We start from the raw sequence: 18,375 nt of genomic DNA, 5'->3' as shown, positions 1-18,375 counted from the left end.
CTAAACAGCCCTCCGGTGCACAGCACAAACGACAAAGATTTATATAAGCTGAAATGGTCACATGTTGTGGAGCATCGTGTCCTTTGAGACCGGTCTAAAGTGAACCTTCTAACTCTGCTATTGACCAAAAACATTCAAGCTACTGAGACATAAAAAAAAAAGAGATTTTTCAATAATCCAACCAAGGTGTTTCTAAAAATAAAGCATCTGTTTTGTCTGATTTATTAGTGGAAAGCTGTTGGAAGCAAGAAGCGGTTAGTCTCCATTAAAGCTGCAATGGCAAATTTATTTATTTATTATTAATGTGTCCTGTCTGGCTGTGAAGCAAACAGAACTGATGTCTGAATGCTGGTGACAAGCCTTACAGATTTACTCTCAGGTGGATCAATAAAGCGTCTGCTTTTAATGTCACTCCTGATACTTAAAACTTTATTGTTATTGTTGTTGAATGCTTTGTAATTCCGACCAGACACGGAGACAGAGGTGAAAGAGAAAGGAAAAGAAAAGGTGGGGAGAGGGGGGGGGGGGGGGGTTCCACAAAAATAAACATTGAACAAGAGTCTGCTTCTAGACCTGCAGAAAAAAACAAAAAAAGCAAAAGGACAAAAAAAAAGGGACACAACAACAAGATCTAGCTATCACTGCGTCAACTTGATGAAAAAATATATAATCAACATTGCTTAACTGAAGAATCACGATAATAAATCACAATGCATTAAGTGCCCACCATAGTCTTAAGACATGTGTTTAACATGCCCAAGCCCATACTTTTCAGAGCACCATGTGAGCACCTGTGTGTGTACACGCGCTTGTTTATGTAAGGTTTCTCTATAGGAGCGTCCAACAGAGAGTGTGAGGGACCACAGATCTGCCCCCCCCCCCCCCCCCAAAGAAGCGTAGGAGACGGGGGGGGCTCCAAGTCCCAGAGATCCAGGCGCTGCCCCAGAACACAGGAACCCCAAGGAGACTGCAACCAGAAAGCTCCCCCCCCCCCCCCCCGAGAGGCACAGAGGGCTGCCCCGAGGGGGCCACAACCAGCAGCCAGCAGAGCCCCTGGAGATCTCAGCGGCAAGTCCACAGGCCCGCCCGCAGCCTCCCACCCCCTAGCCAGCCGAGCCCGGGACCCAGGGGCAACCACCCCCGCTGGGGACCCAGCAGAGCCCAGGGACCCAGACCCCACCAGGCAGCCACCGGGATTGACCAGGCAGGCGCCAAAGATCTTAAACCCCCTGACCCGGGAGCCACGAACACTCAGGCAGACCATGGCACCACACTCCACACCAGGTGTGGCAGGGGGAGGGGAGACAAAGATCTATATCATAAAAAGAAGTCCCAGGAGAAGAGAGGAGTCAAAGGCCCCACCTGACATATACAGTCATACACAAACACAGTCACACACTCCCTCCCTCATGCTCACACATGCACATAAAACCAAAGACCCACAAAAATGCACGCCGGACACCCACTCATGCTCCCCATACACACCCTATTCACTCTGGTCCCAGTACTGCTGCACATGGGGTACAACCATCACCGGTTACCAGAGTTTGACCCTTTCTGCTGGGGTGCTGATGAGTAGGCTCCCCCGCCCAACGCTGAGCACAGCAACCCACCACCCCAGACCCCAACCAGATGGCCAGATCTCCCTCCTAGCCTCCAGCCCCAGGAAGCCAAGCAACAACAGAGGTGTGCTAAGACCCCTAGTCTCCCTCTGCCTGCTCCAATATAGTGTTGTATGTTCATGAGGTGTATTCCATGGCTGTGGTGAGCGGGCAGTGCGGGCATGGTCTGGCCTATGCCAGCTGATGCCACCGCACCACCCCACTTGCACCCACAGCCCTCGGTGTCTAAGTGCGGTTTAAAATTGGAAGTGGGCACCGGCACTCGGGAGGAGGCTGAGGAATCCCCCTGCCAAGTGCCGTTGAATGTGCTCACTCCCAAGGCCCTAAGTGTGTGTTTGCGTGGAATGTCTTCGGTGGACGTGTATAAGGTGCAAATAAAATTGGGGGGCAGGTTGCCACAGGAATGCGGAAATGGAGTCCATACCCGCACTCCCTGACTTGTCCACCCCCCAAGGTCCTATGTGCATGTTTGTCTGATGATGTGAGGAAGCAGGAGGAGAAAAATATGCGGGGATGGGGAGGAATGGCTGGTTGGGCTTAGCCCTCCAGGGAGCCAGCTCCCCCACTGGCCCCAATAGGCACCTCCGTTGTCAAATTGCCACCCAGGGCATGGAGACCCCAGCCCATCCTGCCAGGGCCCAAAGCAGCAGCATTGCAGAGCCTCACGGAGTCCGAGGGCACCAACCCAGCAGTATATCTATGCCCATCCCAGCATTTGCACAACTTCCAGAATAAATAAGACATAGGACATCCAGGTAAGGTTGGGTCCTCCCCCTCCTGGGCCTCCCCCTCCCCTGTGATGAGACAGCAGAGGAGCCAAGGTCTACCCGAGGCCGCCGAACCCGGGCCAGGCACTGCTGCATGTGCCCGCCTCCTTCCCGGCAGCATACATGCCAGGATCCGACCCCCAAGGCCCCCACCCAGGCCCCCACCCAGACCCGCCCAGGGGCAATGCAGCTGCCAGGCAGTGACCCATGGCCTCCACCAAGACCCCCAAGGGGCCCCACTCACACCCACCAGTAGTACACCCCCCGAGGCAACCCAAGCACCTCCAGAGGGGGGCAACGGCCCCCCAGTCCCAGACACCCCCAGTGAGCCCACCTCCAGGAAACATCCGGATACTCCAAACTCAGAACCCCACCCCCCCACCCACATCATCCCGCAGGACAATATCAATGGTCCCCCATCATCGATATGTGATGGAACCGATCAAAGGTTTGCAACGGCAAATTTAGAAAACAAATTAGCTTAAAACATTTTTTCATGCCTCTTAACATTCTAACATAGTACAGCTATAAATATATTGTGGAAAGTAAAAAATAAATAAAAAAAGTGGTTTTCTCGCATTTGTCTAAAATACTCTGTCAATAACATGTTTCAGACCAAAAGCAACCATTGGACCATCCGGTTGTCGGCCTTGCCGAGCTGCCTCAATTCCCTGGGTCCTCCACTCATTACTCACTCTTATATTTAGCCACAGAACCCCACCGGTATGAGGTTCTCCTCAATAATACCAGACAAGGAAAAACTGCCGGCTGCTACCACTTCATCTTTAGGACAAACTACCAGAGTCCCAAGAAGAAAAACACCATTTGAAGTCACGGACAACAGAAGATGTTTGGACCTAGAAAATGGCGACTGGTGCTTAGCACGCTCTCGTTTCCTCCGGCATCGCAGGCTTCCGATTCCGAAGATACCTTTGGGGAAGGGTGAGCATTCCGTGACCGTTTGCGTTTAAAACCTAGCTTGTTTGAAGCTTCACCTTTAATAGTCACTTCTTATGAGGCTTAAACCAACAGTAGTGATATCTGTGATAGCTAGGGGTGTAACGGTTCACGGGGGGTGTTGAACCGTTTGGGTTTGGCCTGTTCGGTTCGGCCCACTTGCGTACCGTTTCGGTTTATTTTTTCTGTTAAATAATGAATTTTTATTTGCGTGATTTAAGTGCAGCGGATGAAAGTTCCTAGGAAAGTTTTCTCACGTACGCTGATTTGAGTGACGCATGAAGGCTGCACGCGCCTGATCTCCATTTAAAAAAATGTGATCTGCAAATTCTGATCAAGGCCGTTCAGAGCGGATCAAACCAGCTGGCTGTCGCTGCTACTGTGGAGCCTGTAGAGACTCTGAACGGAGCATCGCAGCACATCGCGCCTTCTCTCACACTTTGCAGGCACGCAGCGGCAAGAATGTAAACAAACACGTCTGCTGAACCTGCTCCTGCTCATCCTACAGCAAAAATACAGCGCTGAGGAAGCTTGTTATTTAATACGTGTTTTAAAGAAGAAACTGGGCGGTGTGAGGTGAGTTTTTAAGGCTCGCTGCAGAAATAAAAGCAGGAGCATCAACAGTCAAACAGCACTTGTCTGTGTGAGCGTGACACTCATAGCTGCACACATGACCTGTGAAATAATTAAAGGCATCATGCTAGATCAGCAGCCTGTGATGACACCTGGTAATGCTCACTATAGGAGCCGCTTCAGATAATAAATATTTTAATAATGTACCGAATATTAATTGAACCGAGCTCTTCAAAACACTGAACCGAACCGAATACGATTTTAGCGTACCGTTACACCCCTAGTAATAGCAGGAAAATCCTATTGTTCACGACTGAGATATGTTTAATCACACTTCCTGATTACAAACTTGTCTTAGGCTTATTAAACATTTTTTGAGGAGAAAACACAACAACTTCACTAACCTCTTATTAGTTTTTGACTTTTTTGTTATAAAATACCAGTTTTAATGCCTATCTGAAACCCCTGTGGGAATGGAAATAGTGACCTAGTAGTGAGCAGAGCAGTACTCATAAATCATAATAACTGAATGTGAAAACTCTCACTAAACAGTCTGCTGTTAATTATCCTCTGTGCCAGGCCAGCAGTCAATCTGCTGTCAATGATTGCATTTTGTCACGCCCTGTCCTGTCTACTCTTAGGTTTTGTCTGTTCTCCGTTAATTGCTCCCACCTGCCTCTTGTTTCCCAATCACCATAGCTCCCGCTCCTCTTGTATTTAAACCCCTTCTGTTCTGTGTTCCCTGTCGTGTCATTGTTTCAGTGTCCAGCGTGTGTTCCTAATAAACCTTCGTGTAACAGACTCACCTGTTCGCCTTGTTCCTCCCCGCGTTTGGATCCTCATCTGATGACCGCTCCACTCACCAGGCACGCACGCTCGTGACAGAATGACACGACCTCCTGAAGGGTCCAGCGGGGAGATCCTCCCATGGAAGTATTTATTCCAGTTCTTCTCCGCCGACTATCGACCGGCTTCTCCTTCCCCAGCTCCAGCTCCGCCTCGCCGCAGACGGCGTCCCCGATCTTCTGCCTCGGCGTTCCTCGCCGCCCTTCCGGAACCGGACGGGACGTTGGAGGGAGAGATGCTCCGGGATCGCTCCAGCTTCGAGGGCACGAGGCTGGCTTTCTGCTCCCCCGGGGTTGGTCCACGGCGTGGGGAGAGACGCCGGAATCCACCGCAGCCCTGCGCTTCAGGACGGAGCTGCGAGCCCACCGCTGGCCGTGCTCGGCGAGCCAGTTCGGACACGCCCCCGGTCAGACCAGCTGTCCCGTCTCCGGCCGAATCGGCGTCTGCAGGAGGAGGAGCTGCGCTCGCAGCCCTGTGGGCGGAGCAAGCCAGTCTACAGGTTGAAACAGCCCAGGTTCGTCAGACCATCGAACTCCAAGTCCTCCAGCTAGATGATCTGCTCGCTGAACTCCGCGGGCTCCAGCTGGACGATCTGCTCGCTGAGCTCCAGCTGGACCACCTGCTCGCTGAGCTCCAGCTGGACGAACTGTTCGCGGCTCCGGCTGAACCAGCTGTCCCGCCTCCGGTCCACTCGGCTCCTCTGTCATCTGTGGGAGGTGGAGCCACACCCACAGTCCAGCCAACTGAACTGGCCAGTCAACGGGCTGAGCTGGTCCGGCTTCAACAGAGCGCCCATTCTAATCAGCTCCGACTCGACGCTCTGCGCTCCCTGTCTTCAGCACTAGCACTGCTTGTTCACTCAAGGCCTGTTCCAGGGGGGGTCCAGAAGCAGACGGTGCAGGCCCAGAAGCAGACGGTTCCGGTTCCGGCCCAGAAGCAGACAATGCGGGCCCAGAAGCAGACGGTACCAGCCCAGAAGCAGATGGGTCTGGTGCAGGTCCAGAAGCAGACGGTGCGGGCCCAGAAGCAGACGGTTCCGGTTCCGGCCCAGAAGCAGACAATGCGGGCCCAGAAGCAGACGGTACCAGCCCAGAAGCAGATGGGTCTGGTGCAGGCCCAGAAGCAGACGTTACCAGCCCAGAGGTCAGCGGTTCGGGGACCGGCGGTCCAGAAGCCAGAGGACCAGAAGCGGATGAAAGTCAACACCGCCTCCATTCCAAGGGTCGACGCCTCCATTCCAAGGGTCGACGCCTCCATTCCAAGGGTCGACGCCTCCATTCCAAGGGTCGAAGCCTCCATTCCAAGGGTCGAAGCCTCCATTCCAAGGGTCGACGCCTCCATTCCAAGGGTCGACGCCTCCATTCCAAGGGTCGACGCCTCCATTCCAAGGGTCGACGCCTCCATTCCTGAAGTTGGCTCGTCTGATGACGTCGCCGCCTCCACTCCTGAAGTTGGCTCGTCTGATGACGTCGCCGCCTCCACTCCTGAAGTTGGCTCGTCTGATGACGTCGCCGCCTCCACTCCTGAAGTCGGCTCGTCCGATGACGTCGCCGCCTCCACTCCTGAAGTCGGCTCGTCCGATGACGTCGCCGCCTCCACTCCTGAAGTCGGCTCGTCCGATGACGTCGCCGCCTGCCATCCTGAAGTCGGCTCGTCCGATGACGTCGCGTCTGGTCTGACGTCTCCTCCGTGTCCGGTTCTGATGGTGACTCTGAAGGTCGCTCCGGTCCAGCCTGCAGGGACTTTGTCGCCGGTCCTGCCTGTGTCCCCGGCCCAGCCTGCATGGCTCCTCTACCGCAGGCGCCGCCCTCCCAGGGCCCGTCTCGTCCTCTTCTGCCCCAGGCGCAGGCCCCCAAGGGTCCGTCCCCATCTCCTCATCTGCCCCTGGCACAGGCCTCCAAGGGCCTGTCCTCGCCTCCTCATCTGCCCCAGGCGCCGGCCTCCAAGGGACTGTTGCCTCCTCATCTGCCCCAGACGCAGGGTTCGTCCTCGTCTCCTCATCTGCCCCAGGCGCCGGCCTCCAAGGGCCCGTCGCCTCCTCATCTGCCCCAGGCGCCGGCCTCCAAGGGCCCGTCGCCTCCTCATCTGCCCCAGGCGCCGGCCTCCAAGGGCCCGTCGCCTCCTCATCTGCAGCAGGCGCAGGCCTCCTGACTCTGCTGATCCCTGCCGCCTCTCCTGTGGTCCCTCGGTTCCTCTGGGCCCTCCCTCCAGGTCCCCCTCCTCCCGCCCTGCTCCTTGTTCCTGTGGGCGTCTGGGATCCGCCCTTTGAGGGGTGGGGGTACTGTCACGCCCTGTCCTGTCTACTCTTAGGTTTTGTCTGTTCTCCGTTAATTGCTCCCACCTGCCTCTTGTTTCCCAGTCACCATAGCTCCCGCTCCTCTTGTATTTAAACCCCTTCTGTTCTGTGTTCCCTGTCGTGTCATTGTTTCAGTGTCCAGCGTGTGTTCCTAATAAACCTTCGTGTAACAGACTCACCTGTTCGCCTTGTTCCTCCCCGCGTTTGGATCCTCATCTGATGACCGCTCCACTCACCAGGCACGCACGCTCGTGACACATTTTTATTTTAAACAATAACAAAACATAGCCCATGCTGCTGAAACATCCTGATCTTAGGTGCTAAATAGAAACCGGTTTTTCTTGCTCTGCTTTAGAGATCAGACATGTAGGCAAAGAGAAGGCGGCACAGGCAGAGTTTCATTTAATATGTTTCTTTATCAGGCTGGCAGCGCAGAGGAAGCTACAGGTGCAGCGTCAGGTCCAACACCGTTCATGTGAGTATGATCTATTCACAGCAGAGCAGGGCATCAAGCTGAGTGAGTGCAGCCTTGTGTCATTTTTGTCATTTATATTAGCTCTTATATTACATTTTTACTCATTTTAATCCAGTGTTTCCTCTGTGGGGGCCCTCTGCCCCGGGAGTGGTGGTCAACTGTAGCTTCCGGGGCGCTCTATGGGTGGGGGTCTATGCCCCCCCTCCAATGAGCGCCCTGACTTAGTGTGGAAGACCTGATGCTGCCGGGACAGACGGCTCCTCTGATGGCGTTTCCTTGCGTTACCATACTTGGCTCATCTGGACTCAGCCTAATATAATTTTTACTTGTGTGTGTGTGTGAGTCTGTGTGTGTGTGCGTGTGCGTGTGCTTGCATATGTTTGTTAATGTTTTTAACCTGTTATGGGAATCTGGGGTCATTTTGTAAAGCACTTTGAATCACACTTTGTTTGAAAAGCGCTTTAGAAATAAAATTTGATTGATTGATTGATTGATTGTGTGTGTGTGTGTGTGTGTGTGTGTGTGTGTGTGTGTGTGTGTGTGTGTGTGTGTGTGTGTGTGTGTGTGTGTGTGTGTGTGTGTGTGTGTGTGTGTGTGTGTGTGTGTGTGTGTACATCAGTCGTTCTAAATAAAAATGTAAACACACTAAATTATTTCACGCTTTAGAAGTCGTTTTTTTTTTCAGATGCAGGCAGAGGGAGTCCTGTTAGCTTGATCCAGAGAACAACACAGATTTTAATGCTGGTTCTGACACACAGGAAACCTACGGTGGACCACAAGCATACAGTTATGAGCCTGCTGCACACGCCAGAGAGCAGAGACAAGCCAGAGGGAGAAACGATGGCCAAAGGAGAGAGATCTAGCTGTGCTGTCAGGAGAATCAGCGAAGCGACCGGGCGTCTCGGTGAGTGAACGATGCCATCTTAAGCTCGTGTGCTTACATCCCAATGTTGTACAAATTACTGTCATGTACAGGACAATTAAAACATAGCTGGCCAGTTCATATAATATTGATTCTTGACAATAATAAACTATAATGAGCATTTGCCAGCTGTTTTGTACTCGTTAATATCTGTTCACGTGACGTAGTTTAGCACTTTAGAGGGAGGGAGAGTCATTAAGGCGGTTCGAACCTGGGTCAGAACCCAGAAGCCAGCTTCCCTGGCAAATAAAAATACGCTAGGAATTTTTAAAATCTCCCCATCCTCTTCTGGATCTCAGCGTAGACCTCCCTGAACTGGGTCCGACGCTGATCCGGGCTCTAGGAGCCCGCTGGTCAAAACTCCGCCGTGGGGCTCTGGAGGATAGGATGTTGAACTCCCATCACTAATCCTCGTGTCTGAAGTACGCACCACGAACAACCGTCTTTTCAGCTGCCCAAAACGCACCAGGAAAGCAAGATAGTGCCGTTCATTCTCTTATTTGGGAACGCGTGGACTCGATATCTGGACCTGCTTGAGTTTGTACATCCTCCACAAACACAATAGTTTAGGAAAAATGAACACAATCCAAAACTAGTGAACACACACACTGACTCGCCACACTCCAGCCACGCTGAGCTTCAGGCAGGACTAGCTTACAACTTCCCGTCAGAGGTTGATTTCTTTTAGGCGTTTTTAGAAGCGTTGCTGAAAAAGATCACTTTTTACTCTAAATAAGGGCCCGTTGTTTACTGTTAAACAAAATACCCACAATAAACGATTGAAACTGTATTTTTTGGATAGCCTTTCATATGTGAAATTTAAAAAGTTAACCTGCAAGTTGACGGCAGTGGCGCAGTGGTTAGAGCTGTCGCCTTGCAGCACGAAGGTCCTGGGTTCTCCGGCTTCCTCCCACAGTCCAAAAACATGACTGTTGGGTTGATTGGTCTGTCTAAATTGTCCCTAGGTGTGTGTGTGTGCATGATTGTTTGTCCTGTGTGTCTCTGTGTTGCCCTGCGATGGACTGGCACTCTGTCCAGGGTGTACCCTGTAGGGATGTAAGAAAATATCGATATGGCAATATATCGTGATATTTTTCCCAGCAATATTATATCGATATTCAAAAGCCGTGTATCGGAAATATCGATATGGCAATATATCGTGATATTTTTTCCTGCGATCATTACATCGATATTCAAAAGCCGTGTATGTATTTCTTGAAAGAATTTACATGCAAACATTTGTGTATTTTCTTTTCGTTTTGTGCAATTCAATGGCCACCCGCTAGTTGGCAGCAGTGTGTGATGGGTTTTATTTCCACCATTGAACTGTAAATCCCTCCATCATGGTTCAGATACCTCATGTTAAACATGTTATGTATCAGTTTGGACTGTTTATTGAACATTCTTACAATAAATTCAGCAAAAAAATTGCTTGTAACGTCTGACTGAATGTATCGCAATATATCGTGATAGATCGTATCGTCTCCCCTGTATCGTGATATGTATCGTATCGCCAGAATTTCAAAAATACACATCCCTGGTACCCTGCCTGATTGCCCGTTGACTGTTGGAGATAGGCACCAGACCCCTGCGACCCTGCGTGGACAAGCGGGTTCAGAAAATGGATGGATGGAACCTGCAAGTTGCTCTTTAATGTATTACGACCTTCCTCCAACTCACCGACAGGCTGTCACATGACGTGAGACAATCATGGAGGCAGCCAATGCTGCTGAGGTCATCTGCTGCTGCTTTTCCTCTCCAGTTAATGTAACACTGGGACTTCTCTGAACAGTATATGGTCTCCCAGAAGCCGGCGCACTGAGTGAAGTAGGTACATTTGTGCTCTTCTATTGTTGTAAACCTCAACTCTTACAGCGAGAGCAGCACATGCTGCCTTACAAATTCCTGATCTCAAATGATGTCTGGAGAGGGGCGGGTTTAAATTACAGTGAAACCGGTAGATGAATAGTCGGGAAAACAACACTCAGAGTAGCAGCATAAATCTGTGTGAGTACAAGTGTCGATGGATGCACGGCCACATTTGCACATCAGCGCTTCGTTTTCATGCTTATATGAAACATCCTAACTCGGTGTGAAACCTGACGGACGGCACAGATCCAGTTTCAGCGCAGGAGGCCACCAGAACAATGAACATGGTGGCAGATCTGCAGCTGTAGCTGCAACCACGTCAGCCGGGTCATCACGCTGCTACCTGTTTCCATGTGTCAGCAAAAAGATGGAGCGCAGAGCAGAAGCCTCCAGCCTCCAGCACCGACCCAGCCCAGGAGTTCACAGCTTTAAGTCAGTTTAAATCGATGTCATTCAACTGCTAAACCTCCAGTTTGATAGGGTTTGTGTGGATGCTGCTGTACCTTTAAGTAAACACTGTTAAATAAAACAAAACGTGGCATAATCCCTCATTAATTATTGACTGAATAATAAAACAACAGAACATTGATCAGATGCTTCTTTGATTCTTGATTCAAACTTAGCTAAGGCTAGAGACATTTTCAGTAAAATAATGACTTGCATAAAACTGTTAAGCAAAAAATAATAAGTCAAAGTATAATTTACTAAAGATCTGACCTCAAGTCACAAACCAGGTCTGACTCTAACAGGCAGTCGTCCATCATGAAGTCAAGCATCTACATCCACCTCATCAATAAATAACGCCTCGGAACTACAAGGAACGCCATCAGCTGACCCTGTTAGACACCGGAACAGGAAGTTCGACTGAGTGCTGTTAGGAGATAAAACACCAGCCCGACAAGTCTGTCAGACTTTAGTAACGGATGTGTTCAAACGGCAAAATTCATGTTTTATTATTCAGATCACACGTTCTCCATTAACCCTTTAGGCGCCATAGTTTTTTCAGTAAAACACGAATTTTTAAATCACTATTTAAGGAGCTTGTAGCTTAAATCTGGTTGGAGATAGAGGAATATTGTAAAGTAGAAAAATCTTCAGTATGAGCCTAATTTTGTGATAGGAACAAATTCACTCATATAATTTGCATGTTGTGATGTCATCAGGTGGCAGCCATATTGGATTGCATCAAATTTGCAGATTTTTGTTGTTTTTTTATGTTTTTGTCTTATTTTCTTAGTGTTGTTATTGTTTATGATACAAATATACATATTCCTATGTAGACATATATAACTACGTAATATTTACTACTTTATTGGTATTTTGTTATGTTTACTGCGTATCAATCAAGAACACTGTTTTTGGTGCTTCAGTGTCATGAACACATTTCACTCATCCCTTCTTTGGTTTATTTTGTTTATAACAGTTATATATATATATATATATATATATATATATATATATATATATATATATATATATATATATATATATATATATATATAATCCTCAATCTCAGGCTTTTCCACAAGCCCCATGCAGAGCTGAATGAATGTTTTCATTTCTGGGACAGTTACATCATACCAGTCATTATATCTGGAGCTAGATCTCAGTTCGTCCCTCTCTAAATACAGGTGAGCTTATGGGTTAGTTTCAGTTGTGACGAGGGGCCAGAATTCCTCCTCCAAAAAAACTGACAGAAAATCAATGTGTTCTGAATGTGACAGATCCCTGTCCCCACAGTATCCATCTGGCTCATCAAAATGCCTGATCCACTTGGAATACTGTTCCTCTTCCCCCAAACTAACCCCGCCATCGTCATTATCATTGTCACTGAGGCTGTGTTGGGCCACCGCCCTGCTAGCAGTGATTGTTCTTCCCCTCCTGCTGCATTTCCCGCGGTTTACACCCCCGGCGCTGAATCGATCACCAGCGGGGTTTTTACCGGCCCATCACCGCCACCACTCCGGACCTCTACGTGTTAGCATCGGCAACAGGAAAACCCACGTCGGTTCTGTTGGTTATGGAATCCATAAAACTCTAAGAAAACTCTTTCTGCTCATTTTCATTCATGCAGCGTTGCATGTAACCCAGCCTTTGTCTGGCTGAGTCTCTGAGGCTTTTGTTTGTCACGTGTTCTTTTCTGAAACACGAGAGACTATTTCCTTGGCAATACATTGTTAAGGTGGTATGTTCAGATTCTATTAAGGTAGTATGTTTGGATTCTAAATCCCTGACGGTATTTAGTCTATCCTTGTTATGAACCAGATATGTCGTGTTCGATGCAGACGGCCCTGTCAGTACGGCTAAAAATGGCAGCAAGCAGACTTCACAGTGCAGTTACAAACCTACAGTGTCCCTCCTCCTGCTCTGGTAGGACACACGTCTGATAGATCGTTCATCTTAAAGACACTAGCCTGAGGGTTTTGTCTGACCACTCTAGACAGATGAACGATAAGGAACCAGTCGTTGCAGAGGAAAAGTTTATGTCTGCTTTCATGTGTGTGTGTGTGTGTGTGTGTGTGTGTGTGTGTGTGTGTGTGTGTGTGTGTGTGTGTGTGTGTGTGTGTGTGTGTGTGTGTGTGTGTGTGTGTGTGTGTGTGTGTGTAAACATTTACCTCATCAACAAGAGTATAGAGCTCCAGACGTCACGTGACTCTCAGAGAGTAGACGCCATGTTGGCAGGCAACAAAGGTAAACAAAATGAACGGGATCAGCTTGGATTTTACTCCGTCTGAGTTTACTTCACATTTTAAAACCGAAGAAATCATTTTATATAGTCAGAAATTAAATTGACTAAACATCTCCGACCCTTACCGTGCCCCTGGGATACTTTTTAAAAACGCCTGAAGCTGTCGGAGCGGACTTCTTACCGGACCTGGCCGGGGAACCCCTTGGGATTCCCCCGGAGGAGCTGGCCCAAGTGGCTGGGGAGAGGGAAGTCTGGGCGTCTCGACTTAGGCTACTGCCCCCGCGACCCGACTCCGGATAAGCGGATGAAAATGGATGGATGGGCAAATAACAGATTTACATGTAAGTAGTTTAAATAGAGTGCTGTGCTGTTTGAATGTATAAACTGAACGCCAAGAGAAATCACTAGCCTCATTTTTTTCCGTGAATAAAATAAATATGTCAGGCAGGAGCGTCTCAGGATCTGTCTGAGATCTGTCTCGGTGAGACAGATAATAGCAATCCAAAGTGCTTTTTATGTGTGATCTGACAAGTGATCAACCATTGCTTAAAAATTAAATACAGCTTAGCCGGTTAATTGCTGTGATCATAAAACACGTAAACGGCAGCACGCAGAACTCACGAGGCAACGTTTTACGGGATGTTTACTTGTTGCTATGAGTAATAAGACAGAAAAAGCCACGCCAAAATAAGTTTAGGAAGCCCACTAAGAATCCTTTGCTTTCTTTTCCAGTCATCGTCACAAACTACGGCTCTGGTGAAACGAATCATGAAATGTGGTTCTGCTGAATCTCAAGCAGTGTTTACATGCTGATCTGCTATCAACTTTAGGATTAGAGGTAAATGACAACTACTGGAGACTGAATTATTCTCATCCTGCTTCTGTAACCTGTCCCCACTATCATAAACACACACACACACGCTGGAGCCGTCATGACTAAAGTTCCAGTTTGTATTTCACTGTTGAGTGTAAAATACACGTGAGCTGTTATAAATAAAAAAGCCAAATGTATTTGGACCGTGTCGATCTGACGTGTTTCCCCATGTAAAAGTCTTCTGTGTCTTACCGCCGCAGTTCTGTGCCTGCATCCACATTATGACCACGGTGTCCACTCATGAAAAATACCACCTTAACAGAACTTTTGCGACACCACAACATAAACAGTAAAATCCCTTCATGTTGAATCTCTTCGTGTCAAATACTACAGCAAAGAAAGCGAGAACTATTCTAGGATGAGTGCTCCCAGAGCGGCTCCACCAAGTTTATGTAAGCTAATTCCACGTACGTCGTTAAAATTATGTCCGGCGCAGATTTACCCAAGTGAGTCCTCTACCTCGGCTGATCGGGTCTTTTCTGTTTAGTCATATCTGAGAGGGTTCATCTGGATCCGGCTCAACCCGGAGTCAGAGTCTTACAAACAGTCCATCACAGATTTCTTTTGATTTTGCGTCTGTGTCACATGTTTCAGGTCATCCAACGCATTTCAATGTCAAAGAAAAGTAACCAGAGTGAATGCAAAACACTGTTTATAACACTGTTTATAAATGATCATCATCACACACAAAAGCTACCCAAAATAAACTTAAACGAGTGCTAAATATGCAATATCCTCCCAATCAATAGTGAATTAACTGGGATTAACCTGATTATTTGAACAGCTACATTCAGCTTCACCTGCCACACCCACACCTGATTACCACCATACCTGTAGAAATAAGAAACCACTTCAACAGAACCTGTCTGACAACATGAAGTAGACTAATAAAGCTCAAAGTGCAATTCTAATAACTGACCCAAGAACCTCCATCCCGAGAATTCTGGGAAATTCTGTGGACTGACAAAAGTGGAAGGTTCTGGGAGGTGTGTGTCCCATTTCATCTGGAAAAAAATAACAATAAAGCATCAGAACACCAGTCAGCGGTGCTAGTGTGATGGTGAGGGGCTGCCCTGCTTCAGGGCCTGGACCAGGAAACTCCTAAAGGAGAATGTCTGACCTTTGCCCCTAGACAGGTCGTTCATGCTTGAAAACCCTTTAATGTAGATGAATTGTAACGATTATGAATGAAAAATGAACCAACCTTGTATAGCGCCTTTCAGAGGACTCCAAAGTACTTTACATCATCCATTCACACACACACACTGGCGGTAATAAGCTACGATGTAGACACGGCTGAACACAGGCATCACAGGTCCCTCCGACCACCACCAGCAGGCAAGTTGGGTTAAGTGTCTTGCCCAAGGACACAACAGAATTCTCGGTTCGGAGCCAGGATCAAACCTGCAACCTTCTGATTACTGGACAACCCGCTCATCCTCCTGAGATACTGCTGCCCGAGTAAAGTGGGACAAAATCCCTCAATGTGAGAGACTTAGTTGGTCACAAATTAGTTTACAACTCGCTCGCAGCGAGCGACGACATAACGCTCTTGCGCATACGCAGCTGTCTAGGCAAGTTCTCGTTATGAAGGACGGGTACCGAAATGAGGCACCGTTTCAAATGAAGTGAATCGGTGATCGGTCGGTACTGTGGAATTCGGTCGGTACCTTAAAAAGTACCGAATTCGGTACCCATCCCGTAGAAAGAACACACGCTAAACCTTGGGTCCACTTCACTAAATGTGATGGGTAACTGGGTGATGATGAAACCAGCGACAACGATCTAAGTGAGACATCCTCATCTCAATCTGCTCCGGTAGGTAAATAAAATGTTTAAGATAACATTAGCTTGATATGTTAGCTTCCGTTTCACTAATGGTGCGTTTGCTTTCTCCTCGAAACTCCGATTTTCTGACTAGAAGAACATGAACGCGCTCTAAAGTTTGGCTTCACTTTACTAAATGCGACGGGTGATTGGGTGAAGATGAAACCAGTGACAACGATCTAAGTGTGAGGCATCATCGTTTTAATCTGCTCCAGCAGCTAAATAAACTGTTTAAGATAACGTTAGCTTGATATGTTAGCTTCCATTGCTACCATTGTTATCAGCTAATGGTGCGTTCGCTTTCTCCTTGGAAATTCTAACTTCCCAGTAGGAAAAATCAAATGAAAAAAGACGGCCAAAGGAATGAAGATACACAGTAAATTTAGTTCACAGTAAAGATGTTTGCTTCAGTTTAATTATCAGCTTATAAAACTACAAAGACGATGTTAAAATACAAACAGTTGAATGTTATTTATCATGATATTTATCAAATATTATTATATATTGAGAAAAATATATATTTAATAAAAAAAGAGAATTAAAATAATAAACACTCAAAAGTATCGAAAATTGGTACCGTTAAGTACCGGTATCGATTCCTAGGTACCGGGAATTAGTACCGAATCTATTCAAATGTCAAAGGTACCCATCCCTAATTTAGTATCATAAATACTAGATTACAGCGCTGCCGCCTCGATAGTAAAACTCTTATGTTTAGGGTGTAATGACTTTTTCACACAGGCTTGGTTTGGATACATGTTGGCCCCTTTAATATTGCACAATCTTTTGCAAACTGCTTTTTTGTACTTAGACAGGTTGTCGTCTGTCGGGGGGTAAATACTTTTTTCACAGCTCTGATTATATTTGTCAGGATTGTAGCTGATGAGCGTTTAGACTGAGGCTGGAGCAGCTAACCACTGATGCTCCAGCTCTGTGTGAGAGCTGAGGACGACTCCTTTAATCCGCTGTCTTGTGGTTTCATTCCAGAGAAGCCAATAATCCTGGCTTGTTTGGCCACATCTCATTACCACGGCCTGCTGCTGCTGTCTGAGGATTTGCTTTCCCAACACAGGCCTGCATGCTCTGCAGTCATCACTGCCGGGCTGGGTCCACATCTGTGTGGTCAAAATGACACATCACGGCTGCTTAGCGGTTCCGGGAGTCCCAGGCAAATCCTCACAACAACAAGGTTGTGTAACGACATGACACAGGGACCAGACGGCGACGTGTAACGTTTTATTAAGAAATATGGGCTGATGAATGGGCTGCGTCCCGTTTCTGAACGATGACATGTTCCACCTAGATAGGCAGGGAAGATAAATGCTGGTTTGCAGGAACCGCGGTAAGCTAGCTAAAAGACTGTTTATTTACCACTGTTATGTTGCAGTTTCGTTACAAAACAGAAAAGCTCGTGGGCCCGGCTATTTCAATAAGGTTCCCTTTAAAAAAAACAATAAAAAATAAAAATAAAAAGCCTGCACTTACCTGGTTTCCATAATTACAGCGGTGTGCTTGTCGACGCTCCCACACCAGCCCGTCGTAAACGTTTGCTACTAGCTAATTACAGTGTTAATAAACCACCGAGGACGAGCTCTGACAACCCGTCCGGCTCAGTGCCATCCTCCTGCCGCTTTCAACCGAACCGGGAGGCAGCGCCGCGTCACGGCCGGTACTTGAACGCAGCCTTTCAGAACCGCTTACCGAGAGGGCGGACTTGGCTGGATGAACTGTTCCTGGAGGCGACCTCTAAAATAACCATGACAGTAGTCGACCGGGATGTGGTATTAACGGCCGCATCAATCATACAGTATATTACACGGAATGGCCGGCGCTGTGGCTTCGTTTGAGCAGGGCACGACACGCACCAATCAGGTTGCAGATTGAGATGTGATCGGCATGTCTTGAACCAATCAGCCGGCCGAATACTCGAGTTGACAGTTGACGGACAGCGAAACCAACCAATGGCCGTGGAGTTTTATTCTTCAGAAAGGCAGGCCCTGCAGGTGTGAACAGCTGTGACCGTTAGGTTTATTTGTGCACGTAAAACAGATTAATAATTAAAAATGTGATATGTAAATGTTTCAGTCAGTCTCTTCTATCACTGATTATGCAATACATAACTCTCTTGTAGTAAGTAATACAAAAGCTGTAAAATATTAATTGCTCTACAAGATGTAGGCTAAATGTTTGTAAAATTATTATAATAGGGAACATTTTGTTGTTCATGCTTTCATATTTTAAGTGATTGTTAGGTTAAATTGGGCGGCTGGGATGACGATCGGCACCTCCAAATCTGAGATCAGGGTTCTCGACCGGAAAAGGGTGGCTTGCCAACTCCGGGTCGGGGGAGAGGTCCTACCTCAAGTGGAGGAGTTTAAGTATCTCTGGTCTTGATCACGAGTGAGGGTAGGAGGGATCGGGAGATCGACAGGCAGATTGGTTCGGCGTCTGCAGTGATGCGGACGCTGAGCCGATCAGTCGTGGTGAAGAGGGAGCTGAGCCAGAAAGCCAGGCTCTCGATTTACCGGTCGATCTACGTCCCAATCCTCACCTATGGTCATGAGCTTTGGGTAATGACCAAAAGAACGAGATCGTGGATACAAGCGGCCGAAATGAGTTTCCTCCGTAGGGTGGCCGGGCCCAGCCTTAGAGATAGGG

General features: G+C 48.0%; 1 protein-coding gene across 2 annotated transcripts in view; it reads right to left on the bottom strand.

Annotated features, from left to right (window-relative positions):
- Window positions 1-17,420, bottom strand: part of evi5l (ecotropic viral integration site 5 like) — a 59,436-nt gene extending 42,016 nt beyond the window's left edge. For both annotated transcript variants that reach the window (XM_070553632.1, XM_070553634.1), the window contains exon 1: window positions 17,203-17,420. The gene's annotated coding sequence lies outside the window, so the exon portion shown is untranslated. The remainder of the gene's footprint in view (window positions 1-17,202) is intronic.
- Between the last annotated feature and the right edge of the window lie 955 nt (window positions 17,421-18,375).

Source organism: Nothobranchius furzeri, chromosome 7, assembly GCF_043380555.1.
Source record: "Nothobranchius furzeri strain GRZ-AD chromosome 7, NfurGRZ-RIMD1, whole genome shotgun sequence".
NCBI lineage: Eukaryota > Metazoa > Chordata > Actinopteri > Cyprinodontiformes > Nothobranchiidae > Nothobranchius > Nothobranchius furzeri.
Note: the sequence above shows the minus strand (reverse complement) of the source record. Positions and strands in the feature narration are given on the sequence as shown.